General features: G+C 41.5%; 1 protein-coding gene across 9 annotated transcripts in view; it reads left to right on the top strand.

The window, feature by feature from the left end:
- Positions 1 to 16,033, top strand: part of CLYBL (citramalyl-CoA lyase) — a 264,498-nt gene that overhangs the window by 197,187 nt on the left and 51,278 nt on the right. The gene's annotated exons all lie outside the window — the stretch shown is intronic.

The following is a 16,033-nucleotide window of genomic DNA, read 5'->3' as shown; positions in this document are numbered from 1 at the left end:
GGAAGAAACGGAATGTGGTCACATTTTATACCAGCAGTATAGACCTTTTCAGATTGCAGTAAGTCATTTGCCATCCACAACCTGTGGTCTTCCATTCCTGCTGAGGCACGGATTCAAGATTCTGGGTTTGGGGTTTCTGAGTTGGAACAAAAACATTTAGCAGGTGGCTGTGTATTTATTTTTTTTTAATCAGGCAGTGGTGAGTCTGGTACCCTGAAGACCACAGCACCCATAGGCAAGTAGACTCTAGATATTTAATATCTGATTTCATTCAAAATGAAAGTTCTAAGATTGGACAGGTAGACAGGCTGGCTCCCACTATCTGTGAGTAAATTTGGCCCCTTCGGGGATTCTCCTTAATGCCAGGAGACCAGCTCCCTGTGTTTTCTTTTCAGTTTGGCATTGCGGAACATAAGAACCACGAGACACACTCCCTGTTACCATTTGGGTATAGTCCTGGTATGAGGACACTGGGTTATCGAAAACAGGTCAAGCTAGTATGAGCTCAGAACCAACCCCAAGTGAGTGGGCACCAGGAAATGGGAGTTTAAATTTGAGGTCCTTTTTTAAAAAGTAGGTTTTGTATACACATTAAAATGAGCATGTATTTTTTTTTAAATCTAACATTTATTAACCATTTATATTACACCATTTTGAATCCTCACCAATCCCTGAGTCGGACATTATTATCATCCCCATTTTTCAGATGAGGAAACCGAGGCACAGTGAGGTTAAGGAACTGCCCAGTCCCTTACAGAGCCAGTTATTGGCACAGCTGGAACATAGATTTGCTGGATCCAGAGCTGGTTTAAAGGGAGACCGTGAGAGTTGGAATTTCATGGCCGGTCCTTTGGAGCCTAAATGAGCGTGTAATTTGACCTAGCATTTGCTCTTCTAGGATGTATCCTAAGGGAATATTCAGACAAGTGCTCTGAAATGAATGTTCTGGGATATTCGTTACAGCTTTGTGTGTAATCTTTTCAATATCAGGGCAAATGTCACCTCCTCAAAGAAGCTGTTTTGCTGCCCTACTCAAGTACCAATGCCCCCTAGCATGCTATCCTGGTACTAAATTCTGTTCTCTTGATAGCTCTTTCCACAGCCTGCAATTGTTTATTGGTTTACTCATTTATTAGTTGCTTTCCTAACTGGAATGTAAGTTCCATGTAGGCAGGGACCTGTTATCTCCATTACCTAAAATAGTACCTGGCACATAAACAGTATTCAGTAAATATGTGTTGGAAAAAATGAAAGCAGTAATAGCAAAACATTGGGGAAATTTAAACTCTGAGTCATTAGGGGATTGATTAGGTAAATTATGGTATATCTATGCAATAGAATACTGTGCAGTCATAACAAATGATTGTGGAGATTTTCTCCTTCATAGAGATGTACTCTGCCTATTGTTGGGTGAAAAAAGCAGGGGAAGCATGTGTATTATGATCCCTGTACTGGTCAGGGCTCCTGGTAGCCAACCACAGAATCTACTCTATTAAGTTAGAGCAGAAAACAAAATAGTTTATTATAGGCTACTAGGTAAGTCACAGACCTATGCGATGCAAGGAGGGATTCCACAGACAGGGCCCAGGATTGGGACCGTGACACTTGAGTTCTGCATCACCTCCACTGCTGACTCTCTGTGCAGTCTCTGAAAAAGTTAACTCTTGTAACCTCCATGTTCTTCAGGCAAACATGGATAATAAAACCTGCCCTGTCTACCCCTCAGGACTGCTGTGAGAGCAAATGAGATGCAGGCCCTTTGAAAAGTTAAAAAATGCACTCCATCAGGTGGAGCTGGCTGGCTCAGTTAAGAGCATGTGACTCTTGACTTCGGGGTCATGAGTTTGAGCCCCACGTTGTGAATGGAGATTATTTTTTTAAGTAGATAAATAAATGGAAAAACCAATAGGGTATATAAAAAAAAAGAAAAGTTAAAAAAAGAACTGTGTAACATTTATATCACTATTCCAAAAGACAAGAAATAACAAGTGTTGGCAAAGATGTGGAGAAAGAAACTTTTGTGCACTGTTGGTAGGAATGTAAATTGGTACAGCCACTGTGGAAACCAGTAAAGAGGGTCCTCAAAAAAATTAAAAATAGAAATACCATATAATCCAATAATTCCACTAATAAATTTGGGTATTTACCCAAAGAAAACAAAAACACTTATTTGAAAAGATACATACATTTCTGTTTATTGCAGCATTATTTACAATATAGAAACATGGAAACAACCTAAGTGTCCATTGATAGATGAATAGATAAAGAAGATAAGTGTGTGCATATGTGTGTGTGTACACACACACACACACACACACACACACACACACACACACATATACACAATTGAATATTACACAGCCATAAAAAAGATGAGATCATGACATTTGTGACATGGATGGCCCCAGATGGTATTATGTGCTAAGTTAAAATCAGACTGAGGGGCGCCTGGGTGGCTCAGTCGGTTAAGTGTCCAACTTCAGCTCAGGTCACGATCTCACGGTCCGTGAGTTCGAGCCCCGCGTCGGGCTCTGGGCTGATGGCCCAGAGCCTGGAGCCTGCTTCCGGTTCTGTGTCTCCCTCTCTCTCTGCCCCTCCCCCGTTCATGCTCTGTCTCTCTCTGTCTCAAAAATAAATAAACGTTAAAAAAAATAATAAAATAAATAAATAAATAAATAAGTCAGACTGAGAAAGATAAATACCATATGACTTCACACATATGTGGAATCTGAAAAAAAATGAATAAATGAAAAGCAGAATCAGACCTGTAAATAGAACAAACTGATGGTTGCCAGAGGGAAGAGGAGTTGGGGATGGGCAAAATGGGTAAAGGGGAGTGGGAGATACAGGCTTCCAGTTCTGGAATGAATAAGTCACAGGAATAAAAGGCATAGCACAAGAAATACGGTCAATGATATTGTAATAGTGTATGGGTGACAGGTGGCAGCCACACTTGTGGTGATAATGTATAGAGAAGCTGAATCACTATGTTGTACACCTGAAACTAATGTAGCATTACGTGTCAACTATGCTAAAATCTGAAGAAAAAAAGTTTACATCCTTGCTATCCAGTGATTCTGAATGTGTGAATGTGCATACTTCCTTCCAAAGCCATATTAGTCAGCACTAGGATGCCACTGGTCCTCTCCACTTACCAACGGCACATCACTCTAAGCATTAAATTGCACGTGGCAGTGACACGTGGCAGTGGTCTGGACAAGAAGTCTGATAATTTTGGCAGTTGTTTTTGCTAAGCTTGTCCTAAAATTGCTTTCCACGTGCCTTCAGCCACTCTCCCCGTGGGCTGACCTCCGCTTCAGGCCTGTCCTTTTCTCAAGGCTCACTAAGCTTGCCATCTGCAGGGAGCATGCAGTTCTCATCTCTGAGATCTGCACTGTCTAGCATCAAAGCTCAAAGTCTTCCCTAAGCAGCATCCCAAGGGCTAACCTCTGGAGCATTGGTGTTCAAAGTCACTGTCAACCAACACTTCATGCATGATTTGGGCAACTGACTAAGTATATATTGAAGGCTGGATTCAATACGTTTTTAAATTTCCTTATTCTATTTTTTGCATATTTTTATATTTAAAAAAATGGTTCTCATTGCCCCCCTATCGTGTGGGAAAAACAGTATTGTGATATAACAGGGCATTTCAACAAGGTACTAACATTGTTAAGAAGGACTTTGATGTTCCTGAAACCAGGCATGTGTTGCAAGGTGGGATGATGTTCCCAGTTCCTGTATGTACGTCCAGAAGCTTTTCCTGGCAGAGCTTTTAGCCCCTGAGACTTTCATCTTCATCTAGCACGAAGGATACAATTTGATCCTGACGCATGGAGTATAGAAGCTGCGGAACGTCCACACAATCTGTTATGCTAAATCACACCTGGTGTCTGCACAGAGAAGGCTCTGGCAAGCTTCCTCGCCGCTGGGACCGAGGCCTCTGACTCTGACGCCAAAACATGGCAGTGTTGCAAGGAGCCTTCTGAGAGCCTGGCTCGCCGGCATGGTAAATTAACCTGCTTGTTCTCACGTTAAATACTTTATGAAAATTTACTGGGCGATAAAAGAGGGAAGAAAACCCAAGTGGCTCCACACTGAGCCTGCCTGGCACCGGTGAAGGAATGAAGCTGCTGAGAAACTCCACGTGAAGAGCTGGCAAGAAGCAAGGTGGACAACACAATGAAAATGAAGTGTGGTGTGGGCCACTGCATTGTTTTAGTAGTATTTTCTCAAGGAAGACGTTGAATCGTGGGAGAGCTGGTGTTGGTACGCTAGGTAAGAGGACCCTGGGCTCTGCCACTTTCTCCTTGGGACCCATTTTCAGAGGAATTATGGCATGCCCCCATAGACCGCAAAGAGAAACCTCCTCCCGTGTGGCTCAGTCCTTGAGAAGGGCCCTTTGCTGTAACCAAACCATATTCTCAAAGGGCAGAATGTGCCTGTTTAAAAATAAAATGTTCTAATGGCCATTATCATCCTCCATTCTTCAATTTTCCACATTAGATTCTTCTTCTCTTTTCCTTGTTGATTTTAGAACAAAAATAAGATGATGAAGAGTAGAATGGAGAAGTTCTACTCCCTAAAATACCTAAAAATTTGGGGGCATGTGGCTGGCTCGGTTGGTGAAGCATATCACTCTTGAACTCGGGGTTGTGAGTTCGAGCCCTACATTGGGTGTAGAGATTACTTAAAAATAAATCTAAGGGGTGGCTGGGTGGCTCAGTCAGTTAAGTGTCTTGACTCTTGATTTTGGCTCAGGTCACCATCTCGTGGTTCTTGGGTTCAGGCCTCATGTTGGGCTCTGCGCTGACAGCATGGAGTCTGCTTCGGATCCTCTGTCTCCCTCTCTCCCTGCCCCTCCCCCGCTCGTTCATTCTCTCCCTGTCTCTCAAAATAAATAAAATTTAAATAAATAAATCTTAAAAATAATAATATTAAAATAAAATACCTGTAAATTTGCCACCTAAAAGAAACAAAGCCTTTTTAACTATCACTTTCTTTGGGAAACAATTAGGAAGCAAGACAAACAACAACAATGAACCATGAAAATGAAATGATTAGTTACTATAAAATGAAGTGTGACTATGTATTTGAAGAACAGAAATCAAAATCCACAAAGATGGAACAAGCTGATAATACTAGGCAGGGGATTTTAAAATTCCTTTTCATTTTAAAGCCGCACCGACATTGAAAGGAGTTTGTGAGAATAATGGTCCGGTTTAGCATGCGGCAAGAAATATTTCCTTGTGTTTGATTTCTGCCATCACAGAGCTTATCTAGTTACCTGATTTCTTCATTCATGGCTGCCAGGAAGACTAATTAACACTATGGAAGCTAAAGAATCCTATTTGCTCTGCCACAGAGTAAAGCTTCTTCCCCCAAAATGTGAAGCCAAGGCCTTGCACCTGCTGAAATTCCCGTTAGTTTGGTTTGTTGAATTGCAAGGCTGTTTGTGCCTTATCATTAGACATTTATACTCTATCTGTAAGCTTTTATAACCTCCTACTTATGGAGACAAGATTCTTTGTGTCAGCACCTTAGAGAAGTGTTGCTGAAGCAGTTGGCACACAGACAGGAATTTCCCAGCAGCACCATCGGCATGGCGGAGCTCCTGTACAACCTACCTTAGTGCAGCCTCGCAGACAAGTGGGCTCCATTCACCTCCAAAATTGGTGACGGGCAGGAAAACAGATGTTTTCCCACATAGAAGTGAAGCTTTCACTTTTTAAGAAAATTCATTCTTAATACTTAGAGGACAGTTTGGATTAGTTATACTAGAAGTGTATCTCAGGTGGGCTTGTAACCTGAAGGAAGTCATCAGCCAAAACAGTTGTGAGCATCACAGTAAAACTGCTCCGGCCTGGACAGGTGACATGGCTGTTACCTGATGTATCTGAAACCCTGGCAGGGCCGCCTCATTACATCATGAACCAATCACTCTCAACTTACCCTTAAAAAAGAATGAAAGGCCCGCAGACCCTGCCCCAGGTGGGTGAGTGGTCGGTCCATGGCACCTGTGGCAAATGGCAGTGTTTTCGTCCTTATAATGCAGAAAGGTAGGTGCAGAGTCCTTTGATGACTTGGTTCCTTTTCGCTTGTTTGCTTTCATTCTCCCACGCAGACTGCAACCCAGCAGGAGGGCTTTTAAACCCAAACAGTTAATTACCTTCTCTAACCCAGAGAAGTGGGGAAACACAAATCCAGCGAGTTGAGAGGGAGAGGGCAGCTTTGCTTGGGGCTGTGTTTTACACCAGGTGGGAAGGGAGCCACCTTTGCCATCCACAGGGCAGAGGGAGACCAATTAGAAGGCAAAAGGGAGGGAGGCAGGCCTCATTCCCACTCCTTGTGTACTTTACATTTCCTTTTCAGACAAGAAAATGTGCTGTACTGAACCTGCACTGCACTCTTCAGATCAGAGGCCTGTGTAAACACACCCACCCCAAAGACAAAATTGAGTGGCTTCAGGACTAGAGGCCCTCTGGAGATAAAAGCATGTGCTTCAGTGAAGCTCAGGAGATGGAGACATAGCCCGTGGGCAGAGCAGGCTCGGGCAGGGAGCTTCTCCACGGAACACTCAAGGGGCGGCGGGGGTGGACCTTCCCCCCAGTCCAGGCCTAAGCACTAGCAGCTTCCGCTATGGAGAGTGTTTTCTCAACTGAACTCCAAGTCTTGTTCCACCACCCCCAACACCCTTGCCTCCCTCAAAGGGGGACCAAATACAAGGACTTAGCCCTTGTATTCCTAAATTGGGGCTCACCCCTGCCCACCTGGGAATCTCTGGTCTTTCTGTCCATCTCCTGGTGCCAGCCCCTTCCCTACCTAACCTCATACGTACTGACCATCTGCCTCTGTATTCGCTCACTGTTCCTGCCTCTGCCTTCTGCCCTTTCCTAGCTCTCTGCTGGGTGCTGCCCTCTCCTCAGCACCTAATGAGATCCCCAACTTCCCTGCCCCCTGTCTGAGCCTGAAGCTCCCCCTCCTGCCTCTAATCCTTTCTAAGTCCTGTTGTCTGTTCCACTGACTTTAACTGTTTTACTTCTCATTCTGTGGGTCTTTCATTGCCACAACTAGATGACACATTCCTCTGTTGATTTATATATCAATATAAAGTTATTTATATACCTTTCCCTATCCCTCCACACCTGTTCCCAGCACCCAGCACAGTAGATAGCATTTGATTGATCCCTCTCCTACTGGTTAAAAAGTTTTAAATGTACCAGACCAGAGACATCAGATAGAATCTGGGGATAGTATTCAGGAAATTTTCTTTTCAGAATCACAAACGATCTTAAAGAAGAGGACAAATCCTATCAGTTATCTAAATGTTTTCAAGTATCTAGATGTTTGGCCTTAAGTACATAAAACACCTAACGAGTGATGATGTCGTTCAGATTTCCTCTGGATCCTTTGCATCACGTAGACATGGGTAGTGGCCCCCTTAGGAGAAAGCATGTCGAAGCACCCTGTTCCTCCACTCACAGATTGTCCTGCCTAGAGCCAGTCTCATGGCTCCTGGTGCCTCTGCTGCCCTGCTAGAAAACAGAAATTATGACACTGCCCCTCTGAGGCTGTGAGACCAAGTGATGAGTGAGAACAACGAAAATAGTAAGAGTGGGAAGACTCCACAGCTCCACAGACAAATCTGAGCATGGCAGTTGTTATTCACAAGGAGAAAGGCAACACATGCCTTTAGTAGGTAAATTGTCTTTTTTAAAAGTTGTGTGCAGGGTCGCCTGGGGGGCTCAGTCAGTTGGGCATCCGACTTTGGCTCAGGTCATGATCTCACAGTTTCTGAGTTTGAGCCCTGTGTTGGGCTCTGTGCTGACGGCTCAGAGCCTGGAGCCTGCCTCGGATTCTGGGTCTCCCTCTCTCTCTGCCCCTCCCCTGCTAGTGTTCTGTCTCTCGAAAATAAATAAATGTAAAAAAAAATCTTTTTTTAAAGTTGTGTGCAAAGTGTACCTCAAAGCCACACACCAGGGGTGCCTGGGTGGCTTAGTCCATTGGGCATCCGACTCCTGATTTCTGCTCAGGTCATGATCTCACGGTTTGAGTTTGAGCCCCACATCAGGCTCTGTTCTGACAGCATGCTTGGGATTCTCTCTCTTCCTTCCTCTCTCTCTGCGCCTCTCCCACTCATGCTCTCTCTCTCAAAATAAATAAATAAACATTTTTTTGGAAAGATCATAGGGGTGCCTGGGTGGCTTAGTTAAGCATCTGACTTCAGCTCAGGTCATGATCTCATGGTTTGTAGGTTCAAGCCCTACATCAGGCTTTCTGCTGTCAGCACAGAGCCCACTTTGGGTGGGAGCTCTCTGTCCCTCCCCCGCTCACTGACTCTCTTTCTCAAAAAGAAATAAACATCTTTAATTAATTAATTTTTTAAAAGACCATAACAAGTGTTGGTAAGGATATAGAGCAATTGGAACCTTCATATACTTCTGATTGGAATGTAAATTGACACAGCCACTTTGGAAATAGTTACTAGTTCCTCAGAAGATTAGACATACATAGAGTTGCCTTATAATCCAGTAGTTCTCCTATCTCCTAGGCATGTACCCAAGAGAAATGAAAACAGATAACCACACAAAAACTTTTACATGAATGTTCATAGCAGCATTTCTCCTAATAGCCAAAAGCCAAAACCAAATGTTCATTAACTGATAATAGATACATTCTAAGTGGTATATCCATACAATGGAATATTATTTGGCAATAAGGAAGTACTGATACATGCTACAATATGATGAACCTTGAAACATTGTACTAGGCAAGGAAACTAGTCTCAAAAGATCACATATTGCATGATTCCATTCACATAAAATGCCCAGAATAAGCAAATCTACAGAGAAACAAGGTAGATTCATGGTTGCCTAGAGCTGGGAAGGTTGGGGGAATCTGGGAGTAACTGCTGAAGAGTATGGAGTTTCTTTTTGGGATGATAAAAAAATTTTTTTTTTAGTTTATTTGTATTTATTTTGAGAGACAGCAAGCAGGGGAGGGACAGAGAGATAGGGAAAGACAATCTCAAGCAGGCTCCACACTGTCAGCACAGAGCCTGACTCAGGGCTCAGACTCACAAACCATGAGATCATGACCTGAGCTGAAGTTGGACGCTCAACCAAGTAAGCAACCCAGGCACCCCAATGATTCAATTCTATACATTACATTACTCAGTGCTTATCAAAATGGACTCTTTCTTGATCCCCTTTATCTGGCTTCACCATCCACCTCCCTTCAGGCAACCACCAGTTTGTTCTCTGTATTTAAGAGTCTGCTTTTTCCAACCGACACATGACAAAATGCTCAACATCACTCATCGTCAGGGAAATACAAATCAAAACCACACTGAGATACCACCTCACACCTGTCAGAATGGCTAACATTAACATAGACAACAACAGATGTTTACGAGGATGCGGAGAAAGAGGATCTCTTTTGCACTGCTGGTGGGAATGCAAACTGGTGCAGCCACTCTGGAAAACAGTATGGAGGTTCCTCAAAAAATTAAAAATAGAACTACCCTACGACCCAGCAATTGCACTACTAGGTATTTATCCAAGGGATACAGGTATGCTGTTTGGAAGGGGCACATGCACCCCAATGTTTATAGCAGCACTACCGACAATAGCCAAAGTATGGAAAGAGCCCAAATGTCCATCGGTGGATGAATGGGTAAAGAAGATGTGGTATATATACACAATGGAGTACTACTTGGCAATCAAAAAAATAAAAATAAAATCTGGCCATTTGCAACTATGTGGATGGAACTAGGGGGTATTATGCTAAGTGAAATTAGTCTGTCAGAGAAAGACAAATATCATGTGACTTCACTCATGAGGACTGTAGGACACAGAACAGATTAACACAAGGGAAGGGAAGCAAAAATAATATAAAGACAGAAGGACAAAACATAAGAGACCCTTAAATATGGAGAACAAACAGAGGGTACTGGAGGGGTTGTGGGAGAGGGGATGGTCTAAATGGGTAAGGGGCATTAAGGAATCTACTGAAATCATTGTTGCACTATATGTTAACTAACTTGGATGTAAAATGTTAAAAATAATAAAATAATAAAAAATAAAGTAGTTAAAAAAAGTCTGCTTTTTGTCTCTCTTTTTGTTAATTTGTTTCTTAACTTCTACATACGAGTGAAATCATATAGTATAAGTCATTAACTAGTTTTTAACATTTTATTGTGGAAATAGTCTAATACAGATGGTCTCCAACTTATGATGGTTCGATTTAGGATTTTTCTACTTTACAATGGTGCAAAAGTAATACACCTTCAGTAGCAACTGCACTTTAAATTTTGAATTTGGATCTTCCCTGTGCCAGCAATAGGCAGTAAGATCCTCTGTCATGGGAGTGCCTGAGTGGCTCAGTCAGTTAATTGTCCCTCCAACTTTGGCTCGGGTCATGATCTCACGGTTGGTGAGTTTAAACCCTGCATCGGGCTGTCTGCTGTCAGCCAGGAGCCTGCTTCAGCTCCTCTGTCTCCCTCTCTCTCTACCTCTCCCCAGCTCATGCTCTCTCTCTCTCTCAAAGATAAACATTAAGAAAGAAAAAAGATCCTCTTTCATAATACTGGGCAGCAGCAGGGTACCTCAGCTCCATCAGCTACATGAGCCCAGGTAAACAACCAATAAATACACTGACCACCATTTGTACCATACAACCACTGTTAGGTGTTCCCTGGTGGTCTAGTGGTTAGGATTTGGCACTCTCTCCCACACAACCACTGTTTTTCACTTTCAGTACAATATTCAATAAATTAGATGAGGGGCACCTAGGGGTTCAGTCAGTTAAGTGTCCAACTCTTGGTTTCAGCCCAGGTCATGATCTCGTGGTTCATGAGTTTGAGCCCTTCATCGGGCTCCATGCTGGCAGCACAAGCCTGCTTGGGATTCTCTGTCTCTCCCTCTCTCTCTGCCCCTCTCCCTCATGCACGCATGCATTCTCTCTTAAAGTAAATAAACTTAGTTCGTTCTTTGAATTTTGACAAACGTGTAGGCCTGTATGACTTAAAGCCATTGTTTTAATATTTTAAAAAACATTTTTAATTGTTCAGAGACCTTCAAAATAACGTGGGTCTCAAACTCATGACCCTGAAATGAAGAACTTCATATTCTACCAACTAAGCCAGTCAGGCGCCCCTCCTAAACTTGTGTTTTAATGCATCTTTCATAATTAACACATCAGAGACTTTGCTCTACCAAAATCTATATTTTCAGAATAAACGGAGTGCCTACAATTGTAATAATCTGTGGGATAAGTCAATGAGTGAAAAATTTTTCACTTTTTTTTATTGTGGTAGTAGTATACATAACAAAATTTACCATCTTAACCATTTTTAAGTGTACTATTCAGTTGTTACTGATGCATTCACATTGTTGTGCAACCATTACCACCATCCATCCCTATAACTCTTTTCATTTTGTAAAACTGAAACCCTGTACTCATTAAACACTAACTCCCATTCCCTCCTCCCCCCAGCACCTGGCAACCACTATTCTATTTTCTGACTACTCTAAGTACCTCATTTAAGTGGAATCACATAGTAGTTGTCTTTCTGTGACTGGCTTATTTCACTTACCCTAATGTCCTCAAGGTTCATCCATATTGTAGCATATGTCAGAATTTCCCCTGTTTTTAAAGTTGAATAATATTCCATTGTGTGTATATATGCACACCACATTTTGCTTATCCATTCTCTTGTCAATGGACATTTAGCTTGCTTCCACATTTTAGCAATTAAGAATGCTGCTGTACACATAGGTGTACAAATAATCTCTTTAAGACCCTGCCTTCAGTGCTTTGGGATATATACCCAGAAGTGGAATTGTTGGATCATATGGTAATTCTCTTTTTAATTTTTTGAGGAACGGCCATACTGTTTTCTATAGAGGCTGTACCATTTACATTCCCACTGAAAGCACACTAGGGTTCCAATTTATCCACATCCTCACCAACACTTGTTTTTTTCTGTTTTTTTTTTTTTTTTCTAGTAGCCATCCTAATGGGTATGAAGTGGTATTTCATTGTAGTTTTGATTTGCATTTCTCTAATTATCCATGGTGTTGAGCATTTTTTTCATGAGCTTATTGGCCATTTGTATATCTTCTTTGGAAAAATGTCTATTCAACTCCTTTGACCGCTTTTTGAATTGTGTTGATTTTTGTTGTTGTTGAGTTTTAGGAGATCTGTATATATTCTAGATATTGATCCTTTATCAGTTATATGATTTGCAAATATTTTCTCCCCTTCTGTGCATTGCCTTTTCTCTGTTTATATCAAGTGTCTCTTGATGTACAAATATTTTTTAATTTTCATGAAGTCAAATTTCCTTTTTTCTTTTGTTACCCTGCCTTTGGTGTTGTCAGTGAATGAAATTTTAAACCAGTTATTTCGTGGTATATTCAATATTGTTGTAGATTTTCTTTTTTTCAAAAATAAGCAAACCAAGATTTCTTTTTCATGTGGAAAAAACAATGGGATAGAAAACAGTATCACCTTCCTAAAGAAATGCTACCCAGGTTGTACTAATTAATGAGAATTTCTTTGCCTTTTGTCCAATGCAGTCACTACAACAGGCTCTGTGATCATAATAAATTTTTATGCATTTATAAGAAAAATACAATAACATAGTTTACTAATGACCTGTTTTAGTCAGAAGCACTTCCTTTTTAAAAGTATAAATGTATAGGGGCACCTGGGTGGCTCAGTTGGTTAAGCTTCTGACTTCAACTCAGGTCATGGTCTCACGGTTTGTGGGTTCAAGCCCCATATCGGGCTCTGTGCTGACAGCTCAGAGCCTGGAGCCTGCTTCAGATTCTGTGTCTTCCTCTCTCTCTGCCCCTCCCTTGCTCACATGGTGTCTGTCTCTCTCTCTAAAAAAATAAATAAACATTAAAAATATGTATATATAAATATATAATAGAAGTTATATGAAAAAGGAGATCCTTAAATGGAAAGTTCACTCTGAATTTGTATTTTAAACCAAACCTCAAAATTTTCAAAACATTTTTCATGTACCTAGTGATACCAAGGCCCAAAGTTTATTTCACTCCATGCCTGTGGCATCATTTTACAAATTAGATAAAACAGAAATCATATGGACAGATTCAGAAAAGATAGAATTCACTAGTGTTTTTGAATATGTGGCATGGCAGTGTGCCTTTTGTACAATTAAATAATGAAATATTAATTGCACATTTTTCAAAATCACAAAGGTTATATGTCTCCCTGAAATCTAGAAAGTATTTCTTTCTATTTCTTTATTTCTGTTTCTTCGTATTTCTTAATTACCAAATCTGGGTTCGGCAGCACAGCTTTCTCACGGCTCCTGTTGCATCAAGGGTCATCTTTGTGATTTCCTCTGAAAACGACTATACATTAACATACAAGGTTTGAGTGGGGGATGGAAAAGGGAAAGGTGTTAATTCAGATGTTATGAAACTGTGATAATGCCATTATTTAAGGCACTTATTTGGGTATGTTTATACTTTGTAGTTTTATAAATAAACCCAAGGGGCTCCTCCTGGTTGTCACAATCCTCCTTGAATCTCGTATCCTGTCTGTCTCTTCCTATCCGACAGTAGAATTGATGCCGCTCTAATCCCTGGAAGTTTGGAACTAATGAACTGACTGCTGAGCTGCCGCCACAGAGCTTGGTCCCAAACTATACTGTACTTCACACTCGATTTATTCTCCAGATGGCGAGACTGTGCCGCCCTGCCGCGAGGGACCACCTCTTCCACTGGAGTGTAAAAGTGGACGGATGTTGTTTTCTTTGCAGATTTGATCATTCTGAGCTAGAAACTTGCGAGGATGATTAGTTATTAGCTTTAATGGGTGCCAATTGAACCAACTGCACGCATATTTTCTCCTTTAATTTTGGAGTCTGCAGGTCTTGGCGATGGTTGATTTATCCGCTTTCTTACGTCACTGGAGCGTGTCTCTTCCCCAGGTGATAAGAACCGAGTCTCTGAAATCATAGCACGCCTTGGTTCCTGGCCCAGACAGAGTCACATAATACGGTGGCTTATGTATAAGGACAAGTTTATTAGCCACTGGTCCACTGCACTGAGCAGCCCATGGCACGAAATATCGATTGAATGTGGGAAGTTTGGTGACACCACTTTTTATTTAGAACAGGGGCCGATGAAAATTCTGATCTGTGCCTACTTTCTTTGTGACCTCTGTGGAGCCCACCTCTGGAATCACATACTACAGAACACACTATGGTAATTAGTCTCTGCAAAGATCTGACGTAACTGTTGATAAAGGCTTTAATTCCATTCCTTATTCTGTTTTTTTTCCCTCCAGGTTTTCAGATTTTAGAGGAACAAGTTCATCCTACATTAAGAAAAATCATACCAAGGCCATTCTGTAGTGTTAACACATTTAGAATGCAGTTCCTTCTCAACCTCATTTTGAACAACCCATTTTGCTACCAGAATGTAAGACACCCTTCCCCGCAAAAAAAAAAAAAGGTCTTTTTTGAGTGGCCTCTTTTTGCTTTAATTTCCTCTTCCTTCTTTTTGCCAGGGAACATTACCTCCCAATCATGTCAGCAAATCACCTTCTGAGAAGGTGGTGTCTGCCAGGCCGTATCTTACTAATCCCCCGAATGAGATGGAAATTGGAAGGATGGTCAGGGCCAAATAGCAGGCAAAGAAAAAGAGAACCAAAGTGTGAAGGGAGCGAGGTGATGCAAAGGAGAGAGCTGTAACAGAGAGAGATTGGTATCAAGGGGAGAGAGAGAAGGAGGGAGAGAACAGAATGAACAAAATTTCTTTCTTTTCACAACTGGGTGGACTGTGGCTCTCTCTAGCTGAGCACCCAGAACTAAACTTAATTGTTCTTAGAAACTGCCTTCCTCTCACCCAGCAGATGGCATGGGTGTGTTTGCTAGCACAGTAACATATTTCACCATTAAAGCACCAAAAAGAAAAAAAAAAATCAACATACTTGTTGGTTGGTATAAATTCAGTGAGGTTGTTGGATATTTTGGGATACATAGCAGAGGGATGCACACTCAGTTTATGTAAATTACAACAAGCAACAGCCTGTTAATAAGGATGTTGTGTGGCAATATACCTCCAAAGCCATCATCTTTTTCTGGAAAGGTACAGAATGATGAAGTGGAAAGCACTTGTCTTAATTCTGAGCAAAAAAAAAAAAAAAAAAAAAAAAAAAAAGCTAATAAAATGCTGACTATTCACTATTCATTATTATAATGTGAAAAGTACTAATCAGATTATGCCTAAAATTGGAATTAGGTATTTCATTTGCAGCCAATTTCACAAGGGTTGAATTTTACTAAGTAAACCAGAATGTGCTGAAACCATGGCAATCTGACTTTAGATAAAAATCACGAACAGGTTTAGCACACGAGCTTTGAACAAACAGTCTCCTTCTAATCCAAATGAAACAACAAAACAGCTTAGAGGTCAGATTTTATTTGACACCTACATGAACAGTTTAGGAAGTTGATGTTGCCAGGCTTCCGTCACCTTGAACACACATGCAGATTAAAGTAGAGAGTGTGGATGATGATTCAAGTAACTCACATTTTTAAATGCATTTCAGGCTAAATGATCTAGTTAGTTCCCTTCCATTTTCCATTCACTCGGTCCCAGTAGGCCCTTTAGAAGCCCAACCTGCTATTGAAAGAAACCCTGGAAATTGAAATATTTACAAGCTGCAGCAATCCTGAGTTTGTAGCTGTTCAGGCTACATGGAGCATAACGCATTTTAGGTTCTCTGAGGCCATGGATCTAAACACACACACACTGCCAAAGAGCTGAAGGCATTTCTCCCGACAGCTCAAGGTGTCCTTAGAACCATGATGCTGAGCTCACTTCCGCTCTTCACCTGCAGCATTTTCCTGTTTAATGAACAGGACTTCCTATTCAATGAATGGAACAAGGCATGGGGGGGCAAGTGGATGAGTTTTATAGCTGTGGAACAGCCAAAGGCATGACGTGGAACCAGGCCACTGTTGGCTCCATCATCCCTCACTTTAGCT

This window comes from Panthera onca, chromosome A1 (genome assembly GCF_046562875.1).
Source record: "Panthera onca isolate mPanOnc1 chromosome A1, mPanOnc1 haplotype 2, whole genome shotgun sequence".
Classification (NCBI taxonomy): Eukaryota; Metazoa; Chordata; class Mammalia; order Carnivora; family Felidae; genus Panthera; species Panthera onca.
Note: the sequence above shows the minus strand (reverse complement) of the source record. Positions and strands in the feature narration are given on the sequence as shown.